The sequence below is a fragment of the Tiliqua scincoides genome, chromosome 8, assembly GCF_035046505.1.
Source record: "Tiliqua scincoides isolate rTilSci1 chromosome 8, rTilSci1.hap2, whole genome shotgun sequence".
Lineage (NCBI taxonomy): Eukaryota > Metazoa > Chordata > Lepidosauria > Squamata > Scincidae > Tiliqua > Tiliqua scincoides.
Window position 1 is genome coordinate 42,426,537 of NC_089828.1, and position 16,752 is coordinate 42,443,288.

Below are 16,752 nucleotides of genomic sequence, written 5' to 3' on the forward strand. Positions count from 1 at the left end.
ATAGAAGAGGGAATTTGGCAGGTGCAACACAACATGGAAGGGTTTAAAAAGCTACATCTGCCAAAAATCCCTCTTCTATACAGTGTTTAAAGGTATAGGCACTCTGTCCTTCATTATATCTGATCAACATGCCAAAGAACCTGAAAGAGGGATGGAATCTGGACAGTGATGTGATGGCACAAAGTGCATACAAGCCTATGCATGTCTGCTCAAACATAAACTCCATTGAGTAAGTTGGGCTTACTCCCAACAAAGTATGCATATACACACATATACTTTCCTGAGAGTAAAACTTTCTAGGATTGTGCTATTAATCAATGAATTATATGAGTAAAAGTACAAAGATGGGATAGGTAAGGTTTATGGAATACTTTTTATAACTTGTTGTGAAATAAATCATTTATCCAACATGTATGCAGATTTAATGGACTGATCAACTATGTACAACTCTATACATGTTTACTGGGAAATAAGTCCCACTAAGTTCAATGAGTTGGGCAGCCCAATCCTATACTTACTAGCCCCCAGAGGAACAGCAGCACCAAAATAGTGACCGCTGTATCCCGCGGACGCCAGGAAGCTGCTGGAGGTCTATTTAAGGGAAGGAGACTTTTGTCTCCTTCCCCCAAGGAAAGCCTCAAGCCCCGCAATGGGGCTTCTCAAGTCTGCACCAGCTATTTTGTAATCAAAAACAGCATTTTTGTGTGACTTGAGTCAAGTCAATCTGAGTCCAGTGCCCATCTCTGGCCTACAAGCAATCGTGAACTCCTGCATCTGATTGCAAATTGTTTTTCGCTTCCAGTCGTAGACAGGAATTGAGGCAGACCTCCCAGATTAAAACACTCTAAACTTCACTGGAGCACAGGGACGTGCAGTAGGTGGGGAGGCAGACTTGGCCTCCAAGAGGAATCAAGGGGTACAAATTTTCTTTTGGGCTCCTTCCAAAGGGGTGGGGACGGGTGAAACAGAGCAGGGGAGGGTGATGAGAGGGGTGCGCAGAACAGAGGTAGGGAGGAAGCAAAACAAGGCAGGAGGAGGGTGGTGACAGCCAGAAAGGTCTTTGGAGCCCAGGCCTACTGGGCTTCCCAATGAGGAACCCAGGTTCACCTGACTGCACAGCATTGGCAGCTAGATACAGTAATACAAAAAACCAAATACTCTCCCAAGTTTCTCTAAAATCTTTTAAATATAGAAAATCATTGCAGAAAATGAGCATCACAGTATTTAGGCTCACACTAGAATGGAAAGTGTCCTATGTGTAGCAAAACTTACTTCTGCAGCAGTTGTAGCCCTGCAATTGTGTCCCTGAGCTCCTATACATTCCTTCATGGTAAGTGGATGCACAAGCCAAATTGCTCCTGTAGCAGGCCAGTTTCTTCTCAGATTTGATACTCTGTTAAGGAGTGTCATGTATGCATTCCTCAGCCCAGCAGATATGGCTTGCCGAAGCAGATGCCATGCACACTATTGGCGGCAGGTGTATCCCAATGGTACTTACTCCCAGATAAGTATGGATAGGATGGCAGCCCTAAGCATCTCTCTTAGGGGCAAGTCTTTTTTGACATCAGTAGGAAAGCACCAGCCTAAGTAGGTCAACTCAGAAGTAAGTCCCATTTTAGTCAATGGGGCTTGCTCCCAGGAAAGTGAGGGTAGGATGGCATCCTCAGAACCCACTCCTATGCATGTCTACTCAGGTGTAAGGCCCATTAGAGTCAATGGGGCTTGCTCCCAGGAAAGTGTGGGTAGGATGGCAGCCTCAGAGCCCACTCCTATGCATGTCTACTCAGGAGTAGGCCCATTAGAGTCAATGGGGCTTGCTCCCAGGAAAGTGTGGGTGGGATGGCAGCTCTAAGCATTTTTCTTAGAGGCAAGTCAGTGGGACTTACATCACAAGCCTGGTAGGTCTACTCAGAAGTAAGGCCCATTATAGTCAAGGGGGCTTACTCCCAGGTAAGTGCAGATACGATGGCAACCACCCTACCCACATTTACCTGGGAGTAAGCCCCTTTGACTTTAATGGGCCTTACTTCTGAGTAGACCCACAAGGCTTGTGCTTCTGCTCCCCCACAGGTGCACAGAGGGCCCTGTGAGGCGCCCAGCGGGCGGGGAGGAGGGGAGGCTTTCCTGTCACAGAGGTGAGCGCTTCGCCCCGCCCACAGGCGAGGGGAGGGGGCCGCCGAAGGGAGGCGAGCCGCCAGCTCGCGAGACCGCCACAGCCACCGAGCATGCGCGCAACGGGCGCGGGGAAACAACCCTCCCTCCGAGCGCCCGTGCGCGCGCGCTGGCCTGACAGGCGCGCCTGCCGTCCAATAGGCGCAGCGGGCGCGGGCACCCCGGCCAATGAGCCCCGGCGGGCGGGGGCGTGGCCAGGCGGCTCTCGACCCGCCCTCCTCCTCTTGCTCCTGCCGCTGCCTGAGGGAGGGAGCAGCTCGTCGCACGGCCGGCCGCGGAGGCGAGAGGGCTGCGCGGCGCTTCTTCTCCACTCCTCCTCCCCCGTCTCTCCGCGGCGCCCGTCGGCAGGTGAGCTGGGGCCGCCCGCTCAGCGCAGAGGCGGAGGCCGCGGCCGTTGGAGCCGCGCGGCGAGGCTGCCTTGCGGCCTGGCGGCCTGTGACGCAGGAGAGGCGGGGCTGCGCGCGGGGGGCGGTGGCGCGGGGGTCGAGAGTCGCCAGGCGCGGTGGCCGCGTTCAGGGGGTGGCGCTGGCCGGGGGCCTTTGGCTCTTCGGTCACACGCTCTGTTTTATATACATATAATAGTGTATACATATTATACATATATGCTGTGTGTACACGCGTGTGTGTATACGCGCACATATCCATACTATATACATACACACCCGTGTGTGTTTGTCTGCGTGTATGTGTATATGCATACATACACACGTGTATACATATATATACACATACAGACAGACATATACACGCAAGTGTGTGAGTGTATGTATTTGGGTATGTATACGTGTGTGTGTGTGTATGTACAGCATATGTATGTACATTGTGTAGTTATAGCATATATATTTGTGTGTATAGTATATGCATGTATTTATATAGATGTATTATATATTTTTGTGTCTATATACACGTGTGTATGTATACAGTATATATATGTGTACAGTGTATATATAAAGTATACATTTACATGTATGTGTGTGCATGTGTGTGAGTATATAAAGTATGTGTGTATACTGTATATTTATATGCCTGTGTGTATATACATATGTGTGTGTATATGCAGTGTGTGTTTGTATGTATGTGCATGGTTTTGTGGTTGTTGAAACTACCCTTCTGTACTCATCCTAATACCAATGCAAGGTAAGTGAGGATTGCCAGCAGAGGGGAAGACTGAGCCAATAGTAGCTCTGAATTGCTACCAACAGTGTTAATATGTGTTTAGCACTTAGATTTATATTCTGATTTTTTTTAACCAAGAGTGCTGTCTCAAGTAGTTTACAATCCAAGATTTACATTTCAAGCAGGTTATAACGGGTACACACAGGAATATAGGTACAGTAGGGATAGGTGGGTTTATGTGTGACTGTCTCTTCCGGCCTGTGTCACTTGTAGGAAGGGACATGAATTCAGAGCTTCAGATTCATTCTTCCAGCAAGAGGGGCAAAAGGAGATGCAGGTGGAGTCCAGAGCTGGCTGATATTAAGCATGCCAGTTCAGAGAACTACCGCTTTGCTTTCAGGGGTCTTGCAAGATCAAAGTATTTAACAGTCATCCATTACAATCACCTTGTAAGGTGGACCCATATTGCTTTTTTTATGTAAGGGGAGGCTAAAGAACAGAGGGCCCAATCCTGTCCCACTTTTCAGCACCGGTGCAACTGCAATGCAACCCAAAGGTAGGGGAACAAATGTTCCCCTACCTTGAGGAGGTGTCTGTGAATGCCTGCCCACTACAAGACGCCATGCACTCCCCATTGGCATGGTTGCACCAGCACTGGAAAATTGGATAGGATTGGGCCCTGACGCTGCAGTCCTATGAACATATTTAACAAAATGGGATTTACTTCTGAGTAGACATGCATAGGATTGTGGTCTGATCCAGCAGTGTTGACTATTCTGTAAAGTAGCAATTTTCAACCTTCATTATCTTGCAGCACGCTGACAAGGTGCTAAAATTTTCAGGGTGCGCTATCGGAGAGCACCACAGTTTTCAGGAAGCACCATCAATTGTCACCATTTCTTTAACAATTGACTAGGCACACTGTGCTGCTGATGGGTCAGTCACATGCCCAATGGCCCTACTAATAAATTAACCTAATAAATTCCCGCAGCACATCTGCAGACCATTTGCATACACCCATTGAAAACCTTTGCTGTAAGGTTTTTTATACTTAGCATTTAAGAGAATAGCTCTTTCATATTTTTCATATTTTTCAGAGCCATTTTTTTGCTGCCTTATAGCCTAATCCTATTCACATTTTCCTGGGAGTAAGCCCCATTGACTCTAATGGGACTTACTTCTGAGCAGACATGCATAGGATTGGGCTGCCAAGCATTTGTAAAATGTGGGGGGGGGAAATGCTGAAAAAATATGGGCTACATATTAAAATATGGACTTTATATTGAATATGGACTACATACATAATGAAGCCACTTTTCTGAAGATGAGCAGTTTCCATTTGGTCAATGCTTGGAGTTCCAGCCCAGAAAGGGATATAATAGTAATATTGATATTATTATTATAACAGCAGCTATTTCTTAGAATTATTATAGTTCTCTGAGGATTCAATATATGAGATATATTTATGATTAAGGCAACCACATGTATAACAGCCTTGTTACTGTGTATAATTAGGGCAGAGGTTCTTAATCTTCTGTGCCTCATGCACCTCAGAAGAACTTCAGACTGCTCAAGCACCCCCCCCAAAATATTTTCTGTTTTGTTTCAAGTAGTATGTGCTATTTTCTTGAATTTACATTGAACATATACAGCAAAAAATGGAACTTCAAGAAACATTAAATTTTAATTATAGAAAAATATTTGTTCATGCTGGAAATATTTGTTCCAGCTGAAAATAAATTTTGTAACTAATAAAATGTATTGCTGGCCCATCGGTAGTTGGGGCTAAATCCAAAAATGGTTTAAAATTGACCTTGTCTAGTCAAACAAATGAATATTTTGGAAAACTTTAAATTCTGGGAGCACCTAATGCCCCTCCCCCACTGTAGGTGCAGTTCTCGCATATTAAGAATACGAGTTATGGAGAGGGGAGAATCATCAACTCTCAGTCTTCTTGGTGGAAGTGAAATGTGAATTTGGGATTTTTTGGCTCATGTTTTGTAGAAGTACTGTTTGTGCTTTGAGGCACTGCTGTCATTATGAGCATTTATGTAATAGAGTAGTTCACATTCTTTATTAAATACTTACACTGCACATATGCCTCTTTTAGTCGAAAGACCTAGAAGGCACTTATAATAAATGAAAACACATAAACAAAAAAGCAGTACAGCCATACAGCAACCACTTTTTAAAAAAACCAAGCAACAGTCAATGTAGGAGTTCAACCCATATTTCTTTCAACCTTACTTGTGCAGTAGACAACTATATCTCATGTGGAAAGGCAGAAGGATTGAGACAACAAGGACTACTTATATTTAGTGTTTCTAGTATTTGAGCTTCTTTTAATTCCCAGAGTGCTTAATCTACACACATATATTGCAGAGAGTAAAAGTTAGCCCAACAAATGGAATTAAGATATATGATTGAAGGGAACAAGAGTGTGTGCCATGGATTCATGTGGCCAATTGACAGTTTGGAATGGTGTGCAGGTCAAGTAATGGGCAATCCCCTTCAGTCCTAACCCAATCTCTCAAGTCTTTGAGGCAATGGGTGCTTTCTTCCCCTGCATCATTGCTCAGATCATACTGCAGTTTTTCCTTCTTTCACCGTGTACCAGAGCACACTGATCTGCCCTCAAATGCAGGTGTTTAAAGAATACAAATGCTGTTAAATGCTTAGTTGCATCCTACTTGGTTCCTAAACTGAAGCAAAGCCCCTAAGAGTCCCTTTTTAAATCCTAGGTTCCTGAAGTCCCTAAAAATGGGTATATGAAATTTCTTTTGAACAATTTATGTAGTTTTTAATGATTTTTAAGTATAACTCTTTAGACAAGTTGCAGCAATTCAGGCCTGATGTAGCGTTTCTCCTGGAGGTATTCCCAGACACAAAGAAGTTTCTGAACTTTTGACTAAGCTGAGAGCTTCCAATTGTTAAACTTTTTTTTTTATAACAGGCACCCAAATCCCTGGATGATCTCTCCCAGTGGTTTCATGTAGATATTAAGTAACATGGGGGACATTACAGAACCCTGCAGCACCCCATACCCAAGGACCAAGATACTGAACATGAATCCCCCAATACCATCATCTGTCAGCTAAGAAAGAGTGGAACCACCACAAAATGGTGCCTCCAACCCCCAATTCGGCCAACTAACCCAGAAGGTCATCCTTAATCAACAGTATTGAAAGCTGCCGAAAGGTCCAAAAGGACCAGCAAGGATGCACTTCCTCTGTCCAGCCCTTGGTGTAAGTCATTCAGCAAGGCGACCAAGGCTGTCTCTGTCCAGAAGCTCTGCCTAAAGCAAGACTGAAAGGGATCCAGATAATCTGCTTCATCCAGGGCCCTATGGAGCTGAGATGCCACCACCTCCTCAATAATTTTGCTCAGAAATTGGAAGTTTGAGACTGGCTGATAATTGTTTATAGTTTATTTAAAAGATTTCTACCCCGCCTTTCCTCTGCTGAAGCAGGTGTGCAAGGCAGCTTGCAGCAGTGGGATCCAGACAGGGCTTTTATAGGTGGGGGCTGTCCACTTTAATGCCATTGGCAACGCTCCATCCCCCAAATATGACTAAAATAATCAATGAACTTAAAAGTTGAGTTAAAGTTAAAGTTAAGACAAGCTTAAAGTTAAAGTTAAGACAAGCTTAAAATTAGAGTTAATACGCATTGAAAAGTTTTTTTGTTCTACTTTAACAGGATTAGAGGTAGGGTTTGTTTTTTTAGATGTTCTTTTGAGTGACTTTTTTTGCTCCCATAGTTTTTCTGAGGTTCCTATTTTGGTCCCCCTTTTTGACCTGAAATTACCCTAAAGTTACTAAAATAGACCTGGAATAGGGAGTATGAGCCCTGCAGTTGTGAATTGTATCCATGCCAGAATTATAGAAGAGGCTGAGCCTAAAGACCTTCAGCCACTGAAATGTACTGCTTTGGGACAGAATCCAGACTGTGCTTGTAGGTGGAGAACTCCTGAGGATCGGTTTTTCAAATCCAAAAATAGTAAACCTTAAAAGCATCAGCTAAATCCCAAGCATGTTTACTCTGAAGCCAGCCCTACTGAGTTCAGTTGATCTTATTCCCTTGAAAGTATGCTTAGGATTACAGCCTTAGATATGTTTGCTGCCTTTTCAGCCTTAAAAAGGGCTGGGAACCGCCATTGAGATATAAAATGTGAGATTTTTCAAACGTAAGCAGTGTTTTTTTTTAAACTGATGTTTACTAAATTGAAGCCTGGGTTAGAAAAATTCAGACATGCCTGTTTTCTTGGATTCCTACACATTTGCAAGAGACTGTTTTGGTGTTAGAAATAACCTTTCCATCCCTGGTGCGGTTTAGAACCGCTGCAGACCTTCACTGCTGCAGTGTTGATATTTGTAGCTTTGTTCTTTCAGAGCTCCATGAGGTAGGAGTCTGAGAAATAACTGACTGCTATATGGTGAGGTCTTGTGGATCCAAAATCAGCAAAACCTTACTGAAACATCCAGCTATTTCATAGCCAAGAAAGTACCTACACAATGCATGCATATAATGCATGTGTGTGTGTGTGTGTGCAGGCAGAGGTTGTGCTTGTCAGTCATGAGTCAAGAATGTTCCAACTTGTGGATACAGAGAGTATGCTTTTTACAAACACCATCAAATGCTCAGATTTTTTGAGTATCCTGAAAGAGATGTATTTTTATTCAGGCACAGTGAGTTATCAGGATGTTGGAAAACTGCACCTGAGTACAACTAACAGCCTGTTCCTAACTAGGGCAATACAATCCTTTACAACAACAGAAAACTGTTCCACTGTTGTAAAATGGTTTTTGGTGGTATGCACAGTTTGTTGTTGGTGGCCATTTTGGGAGTAACCCCGCAAATGGCAGCAGCTCTGGGGGACCACTCCAACAGCCAGCAACCTCCAGCTGGGCAAGTAGTGCTCCCCAGTAAGGCAGGGGTGGGGAACTGAGTGGAATAGGAGTGCCTGGTTAGGGGCAGAATAGGAAAGATATTGGCAGCAGACTTGTATTGGTATGCTTGTCCATTCCCTCTCCCCCAGTTTCTTCTCCCTTACTTGTCTCAGACTTGTGCCAGCTAAATCACTTTCTCAGATCTGAGGTGATCCATTGAGGTCTCTGATCCATGTGGGGTCTCTGTGGGGTCCTCCGTGACTCCCTCCTCAGGATGCAGCATTCTCCCCATTGGCACGGCTACATTAGTGGTATGCATTAGTTAGGATTGGGCAGTTAATGTCAGATCTTATTTTTTTCTTCTCCCTTAGTGTGTATTTGAAGTACTGTTGAGTGATATTTTTCCTTTTCCTCACAAACTGCTGCCTGGTTCTCAAAAAGGAGGATGTCAAAGTTGCAACAACTCCCTCTGACTTTTTTTCTTATTGCCACAAGTTCTACTTCGACTCTTAAATCTCTATTCTCTGCTTTGCTTTTTTGATAATATTTTTCAGGTTCTTTTTCCCTCTCATGAAAAAGGAAGGAAAATTATTACCATGTTACAATGACTTCTCTACAGAGCTGTAAAATCATTTCACATTTTTAATAGCCTGCATCAAATGTTAATGTGTGTGTTCCATTTCTTACTTTTGAGCCCTGCTTTTGCCAAACGTTAGTAAATATAGACAAAATTTTATCCTATGTAAGTCTGGTTTTTTCTCAAAAACTGTATGTGAAATAGTCAATTATTGCAGGACTGTACCACTTGAGACCACATGTGAAGTGCAAATTGGAATGATGCGTTCCAATAACTGCATAATGGAAACTGCTGCATATAGAAAAGTAGCATAAGCTTCTTGCTGGCTCACTAGTTTTCTATGTATAGGGGGATTTAATTCATATTTTGTATGGGGGATCACTTCATCATGTGAGTTTCCATCTGCAGCCTGAAGTGATACATTCAAGAAAGAGGTTATTCACTTTATCACCCATTGTAAGAGCTATGCCGCGGGTGTCAAATTTCTTATAGTGGGCCAAATAGCATTCATGGCATCTGTTGAAGGCCAGAAGTGATGATAGTCGATGATCAGAAATAAGCACTTTATTCTCATTTAGAAACTAATTAGCTGTGAATGACAGAAGAAAAAATATGCAAATCTTGATCATATTTTCAAAATATGGGAGAGCCCAATTTTCACATGGGCCATGCTTTCAGCAGTGCCACTTCTTTTGAGGCATCATTTTGCAGCTCAGTGAGAGGTGCTCTGTAAAGTGATGCCTTGGTAGAAGTGGCACTGCTGAAAGGACAACCCACATGATAACTGGGCTCTGCCAATCCTTGATCGTTTCTTTTTTTCTTATGCCTCATTGCCCATACCATTCCTCACCTTCTGGGTCTCTTCCTCTTGGTGCCTCAGCAGAAGTGGTGTTGCTGAAAGGGCAGAGCTGGAACAGCCCAATTATCATGTGGGCCACTCTTTCAACAGTGGCACTTCAGCAGAAATGGTGCTGCTAAAAAGGTGGCCTGTATGATAATTGTGCTCTTCCCGTGCCACTCTTTCAGCAGTGCCACTTGTGCTGATGTGTTGCTTCAAGCTCAGTAGCTGATGGTGATGCTGGGAGAGTCCAGTTATCACATGGGCCAGATAAACAGCTTCTGTGGGCTGTATCTAGCTCATGGGCCTTATGTTTGACACCCCTGAGTTAGGTTGGATGTCCAATTTGGCTTTTTCATGCAATTAAGGTCTTTCAGCATGATTATAGAATGATTGATAGAATGTTTGTATCTTGTGACAACTTTCCAATCTTTTATTTCTTCCTCTTGACCGTAGAATCAGAGTTGGATGGTACCTATAAGATTCTCTTTGGTTTAATCTTTCTTGGAGTGAGGCTTGGTGGTACAGCCGGCCTTGTTTGCTTCTGGTGTACAAAAGTCTCCACCAGACAATGAGGTAGTAAAGTTCAGTAAAGGGAAAAATATTTCTCTTCCTTTTAGGCTACAGATGATTAACAAAGGTGTACAAGGGTGAGCAGGAGGGTTAGTATTTTTGTGAACTAGTAACCTTTGCAGTCTGTGTGCCAAGCTGCTCAGAATGATCTTTTTATACAGCGTTTATTGCCTTGTCTTTTGGGACTTTTCTCAGTTTTGTTTTGGATGAAGTAACAGACCGAAACTGTATTGATTTATACACATTGGGGTATTCAAAGCCTGTCACTTTATTTCAGTAGACTTTTCTAGCCAATAGTATCAGACATTGAGCATTGATACATTTCTATCCCTGTTTTTCTTCAGAAAAATTAAGAGACTAACAATAAAATGATAATAAAAAACAATTAAAACATTTATAACATGAAATGAGAAAGTATATTCTTAACATTAAAAGAGGCAGCCCACTGTCAGCCTTCTTGAAGAGCCACATGTTGACCACTCATCAAAATGAATCTAGGCAGGCTTCCTTGGGAAAAGCATTCCCCAAAGTGGGTGTCACTTAGCAGAAAAGACGGTGTCTCTCATACTTGTTTGCTGCACCTCAATTGAAGTGGAAACCTGAAGTCATTCCTCTGATGTTGATAAACAGGAACCCAAGATGTTTCTTCAGGTATATGATTCCCATCTCTTGAAGGCTTTAAAGATTAGAGCCACAGCCTTGAATCAAGCCTGGATATGTAGTTCTAATTCCACTGGAGTAATGTGCTCTTTCTGGCCTACCTTGGGTAACGATGTGGCAGCAGCATTATGAACCAATTGAAGTTAATAGCAAAGTGGCTGATCAAAATTGCAGTAGGGTACAATATAGCATAATTAAAATAAATTAATGCTATATATTAGTACTAATAACTAAGAAAAACACTCAGAAAAGATGTAAATAAAATTCTCTCAAAACTAACAGCCCTCAGATAAAATGCTTTTGTGGTTTTACTTTAAAATGGGGTAGTTTTATCTATCTAGGAAGGGAGATTCATGGGCATGGTGCAACCATTGATAAACCTATGTTTCTAATGACCTGTTACCAGTGAACTCTGGTCTGTATTAATCACTAAGCAGTTCATGTGGGAAGGAGCTGGCCCTGTAGGTAACCAGGTCCTAGACCGTTTAGGATTTCAAAGACTCAAACCAGCACTTTAAATTAGGTTTAAACCCCTGGAGGGCTTCTCCAGGCCTCAGCATGCCTTATACGGCATAAAAACTTCCGGTTTCCCTTGGGAATCCAGAGGTAGTGTTTTTTCAGTTGAAAAGGCCATTCTGAAGTTCGCAGAGGCTGTGGGGAGATGTGCATGACCTCTGGAGGAGATCGGAGCACAGGTGGGCCAAGTCTGACTCAGTGTGGATCAAGGGGACCCAGATCCATGGGTACATAATCCGCTGATACAGATGCCCCACCTGTATATGCTAGTATTCTGAAATATGGAAAAATCAGAAATCCAAAACACATGTTCCCAAGCACTTTGGATAAGAGATGCCCAATCTGTACTAACCATTACTTAGCTCAGTGGTCTTCAACATTTTTTATGCCACAACCCCAATAAATAAATACAGGATGAGACTGGGGACCCCCGTCAATCCCACCACCACTCCTGGGACCCTATCCATCCACCCCTACCCTGTCACTGCCCACTTTCTGCTTCCGTTATGCCCTCCCAGCACTCTTCACTGAAACCAAATATTCTTATTTGAGAAGAGTTACACATGAAGCCTGGAACTAGTGAAAACTATATTAGCACAATTACTAAGAACTTGAGCAGACTGGGACACAATCAGCTGGTACCTGAAAGGGACATACCAGATGCCTCTCCCTTTATCTGCTGGTGCTCTAGTCCAGAGAACTTCTACCCTTTTCATCCCTGTAAGTTGTCGTGGCCCCACAACTGAGGCTCTGAAACCTCTTTGGGGTTCCAACCTCAAGACTGAAGAACACTGATTTAGCTCATTATAGCTGGATCTGCATTGAAATTAGACACTGTCAGTGAGTATTGTATTTAGATGTACATCTTTCATCTTAACCCCTGCCCCTAGCTAGCTTGCATAAGAGTTTGTGCATTCAGTAATCAGTAATGGGGAGGAAATCTGGTAGAATTGAATAGCACAGTGGTTCTCACTCCTTTAGCACTGGGACCCACTTTTTAGAATGAGAATCTCACAGGACCCACCAGAAGTGATGTCATGACCAGAAGTGACATCATCTGTAGGAAAATTTTTAACAATCCTAGTCTGCAATCCTACCCACGCTTACCCAGGAGTAAGTCCCATTTACTATCATTGTTAAAAGCATCTTCACAGTAGCCTGTTAAACATACAGATCTGTGACATTTCCCCAAATGCAGTAACTTACCAGGGTAGCATCAAGTCTAATATTCTCAAAATAAAATATTGAAATGAATGGGGATCCACCTGAAATTGGCTCGCGACCCACCTAGTGAGAAACCAAAGTTTGAGAAACACTGGAATAGCAGGAGGTTTGGGGATAACTTCATGAACCAGCCAAATTATAATACTGTACTTGCATTGTAAATTGAATCTGTTAGATTACTCTGAATGCACATAATCTATCTCAAGTTATGTCTCCAGAATCTTTTTACATGACAAACTCCATGATTGTATTATTTTTATTCAGAAGGATGTCAATGGGGCTGACTTCTAAGTAAATATACATACCTTTGCAGTCAGAATCAAATTGTTGAGGTCAAATTACTGAGTAAATGGCTGATGCAAGCATTAATCAGTAAATATTAGTTCAGTTGCTGATAAACAGTGTTGTAGGAATATTTAATGTTGTCTTTCAATCAATTAGTAAAATAGTTTTTTTATTTATCTGTCTAATCATGAGTCACTAGTCACAATCTCTGAGCATGAACTGGAGGTTGTCCATGACTTTGTGTACCTTGGCTCAGCGATCTCCGACACTCATTCTCTCGATACCGAGCTAAACAAGCGCATCGGTAAAGCAGCTACCACGTTTTCCAGACTCACAAAGAGAGTCTGGTCCAACAAGAAGCTGACGGAACATACCAAGATCCAGGTCTACAGAGCTTGCGTCCTGAGTACACTTCTGTACTGCAGCAAGTCATGGACTCTTCGCTCACAACAGGAGAGGAAACTGAGCGCTTTCCACATGCGCTGCCTCCGACGCATCCTCGGCATCACCTGGCAGGACAAAGTTCCAAACAACACAGTCCTGGAACGTGCTGGAATCCCTAGCATGTATTCACTGCTGAAACAGAGACGCCTGCGTTGGCTTGGTCATGTCGTGAGAATGGATGATGGCCGGATCCCAAAGGATCTCCTCTATGGAGAACTCGTGCAAGGAAAGCGCCCTACAGGTAGACCACAGCTGCGATACAAGGACATCTGCAAGAGGGATCTGAAGGCCTTAGGGATGGACCTCAACAAGTGGGAAACCCTGGCCTCTGAGCGGCCCGCTTGGAGGCAGGCTGTGTAGCATGGCCTTTCCCAGCTTGAAGAGACACTTTGCCAACAGTCTGAGGCTAAGAGGCAAAGAAGGAAGGCCCATAGCCAGGGAGACAGACCAGGGACAGGCTTCACTTGCTCCCGGTGTGGAAGGGATTGTCACTCCCGATTGGCCTTTTCAGCCACACTAGACGCTGTGCCAGAACCACCTTTCAGAGCGCGATACCATAGTCTTTCGAGACTGAAGGTTGCCAATACAAAGTTCAATAAACATTCTTGTTCTTTGCCTATGTTCTCTTCCCCCATTTGTATTTCTGTTTTAATTTGGAAAGAAAGGGGGCAGGAATGCCAGAGCAGCAAATTCAGAATTGCTGAGCTGTAGAATTAAAAATTTCTAATGTTTTAGTGTTTTTACATTGAAAGACCTGACAATAGGAAAGTATTTTTGTCCATAATCAGCCCCAGTGAATTTTACTTCCTCTTTCTCACCACTGAGCCTAAAACAAGCTGCAGTGCAGAGGAAGGTTGAAGTTAATTAGCAGCATGCATGTATGCAGAGAAGGGAAGTCAGTGATAGCAACCCCAATAGTGATAGTTGTAATTGGCAGGATAACCCTGAATGCAAACTGGTTAGAAGACTGGTTCAAACAAAGTTTCTGTCTTTAATGGATATACATGCTTGAGGCACTCAGATAGCCTGGCCTGCTTGATCTTGTCTCCTTTCCAGTGGCGTCGTTAGGGGAGCACGGGGGGTGTTGGCCACACCAGGTGACGCGCCGGGGGTGACACGCCCTGGGGGAGGATGCACTAACATCGCAGGGTTAGGAGCTACCATGTCATGCCATGCACCGTTGGATGTGGAATGGCCAGCAGAGCGCAGTGCAACAAGCAGAATTGATATAGCTCCTTTCGTTCAAAAGTTATGGCCAAAAACCCGGAAGGAAAAAATGCATGGAGCCCTATGGAAAGTGAAAGTGAGCCATATCACATGTTTACTCGCGAGTAGCCGCACTTGCCTTAGTCCGTAGGAAAGGGCAGGCTGAGAGGACTCCAAGGACATCAGAATGGTCCTGATCCAATGAGTGCAGCCCCCAAAAAACACCCAAGAAGGAGGTTCCACCTCCCAGCTGCGAGTGTGTTCAGCTCTATGGGAAGGGAAAGGAAGCCACGTGGCCATGTTTACTTGTGAGTAGGCGACCTTGCTTTGCTCCGTCCAAAAGGGCAGACTGAGAGGACTCCAGTGTCAGAATAGTCCTGATCCAATGAATGCAGCCCTAAAAACACCTGAGGAGACGGTCCCTCCCCCCAGCTGCGAGTGTGTGGAGCCCTATGGGAAGCGAAGCAGCCTCACATAGTGTTTACTAATAAGTAGGCAGACGTGCCTTGGCTGGTAGTCAGGCCAGGCAAAGAATGTGAGGACACCAGAATGGTCCAATGAGACTGGAGCTCAACAAAAGCCCCAGAAGGCAGCCTCACCCCCCCACTAGAAAGGACCAACAAAGAGGCTTGAACTGGTAAGGGGAAAGTTTTCTATTTTGCACTTGCAAAGTTTCCCTCACAGCCCAATCCTACCCACACTTTCCTGGGAGTAAGCCCAACTGACTCTAATGGGACTTACTTCAGAGTAGACATGCATAGAATTGGGCTCTGAGGCTGGACTACTATCCCCTTTCCTGGGATTAAGCACCATTGACTCTAATGGGATTTACTTCAAAGTAGTCAGGCATAGAATTGGGCTCTGAGGCTGGACTACTATCCCCACTTTCCTGGGAGTAAGCCCCATTGACTCTAATGGGACTTACTTCTGAGTAGACAGGCATAAGATTGGGCTCTCAGACTTGTAAAGCCAGTTGGGTCTTTGTATTGATGTGCTTGAAATAGAAGGACTTTAAATGGCACTGGGGAGGGCTAGAAATCTCACTGATTCTTATTGGGGGGTGTTATTGCAGGCAGACTACAGAGAAAACTCACTTGGTGGAACAGGACTGGCTCCCCCTTATTTAATTATTTCTTTTATTTTAATTTAACTATTTATAATTATTTATTTTAATTTGCTTGATGATGTCACTTCTGGCCATGACATCACTTCCAATGGGTCCTGTACAGACTGTCATTCTAAAAAGTGGGTCTCAGTGCTAAAAGTATGAGAACTGCTGCAATAAGGTTTTAGTAAGTTGATATGGGTGTGTGTGTGTGACTCCACAAGTTTTCAAAATCACTAAAATCAGAATTTGGAGGAATAATACCATCATGTTATATATCAATCAATGCGTAATTTCATGCAGATTGCAGTGAAACAAACCACATTGAAATATCTGTGTTCTATCAAAAGGTACTGCCAAAAAACCAGTGGGAGTGGGGCAATGGTACATCACCACGCCCACCATCTGGGGTGTTGCCCCGCCCACTGCATGGGGTGACGTTCAGGCCTCCCGCACCGGGTGACGCGAATCCTAGTGTTGCCACTGCTCCTTTCTGGGAATTGGAGACCATGAATACTGTTACAACGGAGTTAGCAGCTGCTATTTCCACTATTCCTTAGGATCATAGAGTTGGAAGAAATCTACAAGGTCATCAAGCCTTGTAAATGCTGGCTGTCCAATACTATAACAAGCATGATAGGTGACTATCGAGTTTCTGCTTACAGTCCTTCGATGCTCAAATGTCAGTCTGAGTCTACCACCTTCTGAGGTGTTATTGTGTCGCCTCTTAACTGTTTTTTCTCCAAACTAGAAATGTTAAATTATCTAGCCCAGTGGTTCCCAAACTTTTCAGCACTTTTCAAACACTATCACAGCAATTTTCAAACACTGTGCCACGGCACATTGGTGTACCCCAAATGGTCTGCAGGTGTGCTGTGGGTGTTTGGAGGCTGGTCATATATTGGTAGTACCATTGGGGGTGTGAGCCCCTGGCTGGCAGGGTGCTGAACGTTATCAATTGTCAAAAACAGATGGTGTGCCTTGACAATTTTAGCACCTTCTCAGTGTGCCATGAGATGAAAAAAAGTTGAAAATCGTTGCTCTGTCAGAACCCGCCTAGGTGTATCAGACTTTAAAAAGGGATTTAGAAAGAAACATTTTATTCATAAGAACCAGAAAAAGACTCTCAGATTTTTTTCTGCTATATT

General features: G+C 43.8%; 1 protein-coding gene across 1 annotated transcript in view; it reads left to right on the forward strand.

Moving 5' to 3' along the window:
• Nucleotides 1–2,382: 2,382 nt before the first annotated feature.
• Nucleotides 2,383–16,752, forward strand: part of ELAVL1 (ELAV like RNA binding protein 1) — a 37,924-nt gene continuing 23,554 nt past the window's right edge. The window contains exon 1 of the mRNA XM_066636701.1: nt 2,383–2,520. The gene's annotated coding sequence lies outside the window, so the exon portion shown is untranslated. The remainder of the gene's footprint in view (nt 2,521–16,752) is intronic.